This window comes from Rousettus aegyptiacus, unplaced genomic scaffold (genome assembly GCF_014176215.1).
Source record: "Rousettus aegyptiacus isolate mRouAeg1 unplaced genomic scaffold, mRouAeg1.p scaffold_m13_p_1, whole genome shotgun sequence".
Lineage (NCBI taxonomy): Eukaryota > Metazoa > Chordata > Mammalia > Chiroptera > Pteropodidae > Rousettus > Rousettus aegyptiacus.
In genome coordinates, this window is record NW_023416284.1 from 64,289,277 (window position 1) to 64,295,928 (window position 6,652).

Genomic DNA, 6,652 nt, shown 5'->3' on the forward strand with positions numbered 1-6,652 from the left:
AAAAGAACATTTTGAAAACTGACCTGTGAAATTATTTTCATTGTGTGGTAATTTTGTTCCCTAAAGTGATATAACATGTTACTTCTAAAGTCTCACTTGCATAGTGAGTCATAATTTATCACTTGTTTAGAAGTCTCAATGGGTTTTGAAACTATTTGTTAAAAACATTAAAAGTACAAAATCTCCCAGTTAGTTCACAAAACAATGATCGACACAACAGGAAAGAAAAAACTTACTAGCCAGATTTTACCAAAAACTTTGCAAAATTGGTTGATGAAATGCAGAATGAGTATCAAGATTTAGTAAGTTATAGATAACAGTGTATTTCCATTGGGATCCGTGTATCTTGGTGAGATACCTTTATCAGCTAGGACTTGAATAAAGCCAATACCAAAGTAAACTGAACTAGATCTTTAGATTGTCATTTCACAAAGTGTTAACCAAGATTTTTTTAAAATAGCAAATGTGTATAAATGCATTGCTTTCACCATATTATTCATTAAATACTGTGTGTGTGTGTGCTAAACAATTTTTTATGAATGCAATATTCAATCAAAAGTTTGAATTGCTGTAGGCCAGAATTTTCCAAAGTGTTGTCTGTGGACCTCTACATCAGAATTCCCCAGGGTTCCTTTGCCTGAGTCTTGTGTTCAAGAAATACCAGCACCTAACTGAGATATTCTCCCGGGTTTAATGAGAGAAACTAAAAGAGAACCAAACATGGAAAAAATTTTGACCATGTGATTCTCTGTTATTTAATGCTGTTGTCTATGAAGCGTTTTAAGCCATGGGTGAAAAGCTTTCCAGAAGTTGATCCACTGATCTGCGGCATTTCAACATAGATGTCATGTTAAGTTAAATTGAGGATTAATGAAAAGTCTGAACTTTATGCCATCAGTTACTTTATGTAAATGGTTTTGTTTACTTAGTGAACTAAAGGAAAAAATTAGAGATAGAGGAAACGTGGATGGAAGGAAACGAATGAATATGTCCAAAAGGAGAACAGCAGAGGTGGTCCTTCCAGAGGACCCTCTTGCCTCCCAGTTTCTCAATCTCCTAAATTCCAGACTTTCATTGCCACTGCTTTTCAACCTTGGACCTGGTCCTCACTCAGACCTGCATGACCTCCAGGATCTCAAAGGAAGCTTTCTTTCTCTGATCGCACTCCTCTCTTTCCTCACTCCCTCCAGTTTGTTGAATTCTCTTCCCTTTTGTAACTTCTGACACCTTGCCCTTCTTTTCGTCCTCCCAGCTGGGCACCCTCATTTCCAGTTTCCCTTTCTCTGATCCTTCCGCCTGGAAGGGATCTAATGCTGGGGAAAAGTTATAGAACCCTGTTCCAACTGTTTCAGCGCCCGGAGCTTTTCATGCTACTGACCTCATTACATTGCACAGAGTGCCCTGCAGGGCCTGCTTAGAGGTTCCCTACATTTCCAGGACAGACACTTTGGTGAGGATACAGCCCAGCAGGGACGTGATCCAAAACCAAAAAGCTGAAGCCTCCCATCTGGATTCTAAGATTGTTTTTTAATAGACCTTAATAAATTACTTGACTGTCATCCAAAAGTATAAAAAGGTAATTTCACCAATTAGATGCTATACTCAAGTATTTATTACATAAATCATGGTGGAAAAAGATTATTTTTCAATACTTATTGTATTAAAGGTTTTCTTTTATAAAAGAGGTAGCAACAACACTGATTAAAATAGACCAAAAGGCATACTATGTTCTCCAAATTAGTAGCATTAGTAATTAACTCTCTGAATACCGTATTACCTTATTATGGTTTTTAGAGGTAATCTTATCACTCATAATTGAATGACTTCATTTTCTGGTAAAACTTAGGATCAAGAAATATAAGCTTTATTGATTCTGACTTATCTGCAAGTCTCAGAATTTCTAGATAAATACATACGAGTTATATGTTTGAGAATATAGCTATATAAAAAATTTTTAAATTAAATATAGTCATTTTTTAACTTCTAATACTATTTTAAATTTATATGTCAAGAATCATATCTCAAAAATACAGTACAATGAATTCAAAGGAATACAAACCAAAACAAATAAGAATTTCTTCCCCTTTCATGAGCTGTTTTCCAGTTGTCAAAATAAAATCCTTCGTTGCTTATTTCTTTCTTAGGAGCCTTTGAGTACACTGTAAAATTTACCTACGTGTCGATAACAACTTAAGAAGTGGCTGAGTGATAATGTGCCATTCTCTAACAGAAATGCATCTTTAGAATGTATTAGGTCTGGACAAGGGGTCAGAATTTACTAAAATTAACGGGCTCCTAAGAAATAAATGAATAAGCAATACACGAATTTTATTTTGACAAATTGGTTTGTTCTCCTTTGAATTTTCTTTCAACGTTATAACTAATTTTGCTAACATGGTTCTTTTCTCTAATTCTGTCAGACTAGATTTTTCCCCCTTACAAACCTCTTATTTTAGTTCTGATCCAAGAATTTAGTTTTGAGAAAGACTCACTGAAATTATCTCCTTCACTCTCCTGACATGGATCATAGTCGCCAGAAGACCAGATCACTGTTTCATGCATACATTTTTCCCTTGGTTTGTTTGCTTTTCCAATACAATAGATGATATTCTTGCCACTTTCCAGCCAATTAGTAGGGGTTTAAATACATAGAGTTTTGATCATTTCAACAGCATTTGAAAGTCAATGGTCTGTTTAATTTTCTGGGTAATCCTAGCAAAAATTTAGGAGCTCCCTCATCCATTCTTTTTTCTGTTAATACAGTTGAACAACGGGAGGTTAGACGCGTGGCCCCCCACACTGCTGAAAATGTGAGTATAACTTTTGACTCTCCCAAAACTTAACTCCAGTCATCCCTCAATATCACTGGGGATTGATTCCAGTACCTCTTGCAGATCCCCCAATCTGAGGATGCTCAAGTCCTTTATGTAAAATGGTGTAGAACGACGCATACAGTTGTCCTCCACATCTGAGGATCCCCCGCTGCAGATCAAAACTACTGTTTTCCGTTTGTGGTTGTTGAATTCTTGGATTCAAAAGGTCCCAATGTATATTTATTGCAAAATTTCCACATATAAGTGGACCTGTGCAATTCAAACCATGTTGTTCAAGGATCACCTATTTTTTTAATTGAGATATAACTGACATATATCATTGTATTCATTTTAGGTGTACCGCACAGTGATCTGATATAGGTTTATATTACAAAATGATCACCACGATAAATTTAGTCAATATCCATTAGCACACAAAATTACACTTTACACTTTTTTCCTCTATAAATTGATTTTATTTATTTATTTTTAAGTTTATTGAGGTAACATTGGTTAATACAATTATATAATTTTCAGATGTACATTATAATTTGACATCTATGTATTCTCTTGTGTGATTACCACCCAAAGTCCAGTTTCCTTCAGCTACCATATATTTGACCCCTTTTACCCCGTCTACATCCCCCCTCATCCCCCACCCCACTAGTAATCCACTACTCTATAGTCCTCTGCTAATTACTAGTCTATAGTACATGTCCACGAGTCTCTGTTTGTCCTGTTCATTTGTTGCTTTTAGGTTTATGTCTCACATATAAGTGATATCATGTGATTTTCAACTTTTTCTATCTGGGTTATTTTGCTTAGCATAATTATCTCGAAGTCCATCCCTGTCACAAATGGCAGTATTTCATCTCTTCTTATGGCTGAGTAACATTCCATTGTATATATGTGCCACAGTTTCTTTAGTCAATTTTCCATCATAACATACCTCGGTTGCTTCCATATCCTGGCCACTGTGAATAATGCAGCTACGAACATTGGTTACACTTTATACTTTTTTGTGTGTGATGAGAACTTCTAAGATTTACTCTCTTACCATGGTGTATATTATATCCCCTGGACTTGTTTATCTTATAACTGGAAGTTTATACCTTTTGACTATTTTTTTTTAATTCACTCTTCAGTATAAGATAGTCTCTTTTGCAGTAAATATACAGCCATGTCGGGGAACTTCAAGCCTCTTCTCAGGCCCAATTTAGGGTACTGTCTTCTAATTTTACTTTGACAAGAGGATTTCTCTGTTGCTTTTACCTCTTTGCCTCCTCCATTCTCACCTTTGGCAAAGACTGGGTCTTAGGGCACACATAATTAATTCATTATAAGATTACTATTAACTGAACACCTGCTTTGTGCCAGATACATACTCTACTAGGTACTGAGAATAGAGAGTGAACAAAACAAAAGTCCCTTCTCTGAGCTTCCATTCAAGGAAGAGAGAGATATTAAAGAAACAGTTATATAATATGTCAGATGGCTATATGTGCTATGGAAAGAAATAAAGTAGGGAAAATGGATAAGGAGTGTAGGGGTGGCAGTGGTGGTTGCTCTTCTAAAAAGAACAATGAGGGAAGGTCTTACCAGTAAGGAGAATGGAAAAGTGATGAATTAAGAAATAGAGCAAAATTGCCCGTTTGAGGTTCATGGTCATAAATGTAAAGGAAGACCAGACAACACAGTTGTGCATTTTCCTTTAGTCGTAGTGACCTACAAGGGCACAGAGTAGATGTAGACTTAATAAGGATTTAATTTAAGCTCTAATAAGGATTTAATAAAGGTTGTAATCTTACCGAGCATGAAATGAAGAGAAAGCAAGAGGAGGCAGAGGAGTTGAGGGTGACTGCAAGAAGGAAGCATCATGACTGACCATAACATTAAAACTAGATAAGAAGGCAAGAGAGGACAGTAGACAGGTGAGGAATAGTGAAAAGGTCATAGGGTTAACAGATTACTACTGAGCCCAGTGTAGGTGAAAAACTGTTGGAGTCCGTAAGTTCTTGATCTTCTTCTGGGCTGGAAATCAGAAGCCCCAGGGGAGTTTGGGCCACCATTTTTATTTTGGTAAGTGGGGCTCACCAGCAACCCTCTTCAGCCCTTTAGAAAGCCAGACTTGAGCAAACAGGCACTTCTCCATAATGGATGATGTATGATGATGACATATTTATAGACACAGGTTATTTCTTTATTTCAGCTGTCTTTTTTCCTATTAGTCATAAGTTGACTTTCTTTCTGTGACAGAGCAGAATGAACTGAACATATTAACTATTTTATTTATCAAATAATTATTGTCTGCTAAATGCTAGGCACTGTTAAATATTTGGGACACCTCATGAATAAAACTAGTAAAAATCTTTATGGTGCTTACAATGTAGTAGGGTCAGGAGACAATAGAGGAGATAAATAAAAAGCATATAGTTTGTTAGTGATTAGCATTAAGGAGAAAAGTAAAGTAGGAATGGAAATAAATATATGTATGTGTGTAGGTATGCGATGTTTTATTTACTTAGGTTAACTATGAAAGATCTCACTGAGAAGCTGATGGTTGATACAAAATCTGAAGAAAATGAGGGAGTGAGCCATTCGCCAGAGGGGGAAAGCCTTCAGGCAAAGGGAACAGCTAAAGCAAAGGCTATTTGGCAGAAACATAGCTAGAGAGTGTTCTAGGATCAACAAGGAGGTAAGTTTGGCTTCAGTGGAGTGAGCATGGAGGAGAGAAGGGAGTAGCAAGCACTAAGATCAAATAATAATGGGGGTGGGGTGGTAGGGTGGGAGCAAATGATGTAGGGCCTTGAAGACCACTGCAAGGACTTTGGTGTTTACTATCAGGGAAATGAGGAGCCACTGAAAAGTTCTGAGGAGTGGAGTGACATGAATTAATTACCAAGAATATTCCATTGCTGTGTTGAGGCTAGAATGAAGGAGGGCAAAGGCATAAGCAAAAGCAATCAAGATCAGTTGCAATAAAGTAGATGGAAAATTATAGTGACTCAGACTAGTTTGGATTCTAGATCAGTTTCTAAAATGTAGCCATAAAGATTTGTTGATGAACCAAATATTTTTGGACTTGACTAGCTGTTAGATGTGAGATAGAGAATAACTGAAATTTTCTTTTTTTTTTTTTTTGGCGAAGAAAGGTTTGATTTACTTTTAACAGAGAGATTAATCGTATAAAATAACAGGCCAAACTAACAAGGAAATTGTCAAAAGGAGGAAAACTACTCAAAATAGTGATGTGAATAAATTATAAATAAAGTACAATATTTTAGAGTTTAAAAAAGTGTAAATTCTTAATTCATACTAACTATAATTATATTATTATACTTCTAATGTTAATTTTGCTAAATATGATGTACATTTTTATTTTTCACTTGTTATTTTATTTTATTTTATTTATTCATTTTAATATTTTTTAATTTTTCAATAACAGTTGACATACAATATTATATTAGTTTCAAGTGTACAACATAGTGATTAGACATTTATATAATTTACAAAGTGATCACCCTGATAAATCTAGTATCCTTCTGACACCATATATAGCTATTACAATATTATTGACTATATTCCTTATGCTGTACTTTATATCCTCATGACTATTTTGTAATTACCAATTGTACATCTTAATCCCTTCCCTTTTTTCACCTACTCTCCAATCCCCCTCCCACCCGGCAACCATCAAAGTGTTCTCTATATCTATGAGATTGTTTCTGTTTTGTTTGCTTTTGTTCTTTAGATTTCACATTAAGTAAAATCACATGGTATTTGTCTTTCTATGTCTGACTTGTTCCACTCAGTACAATACCCTTTAGGTGCATCCACGT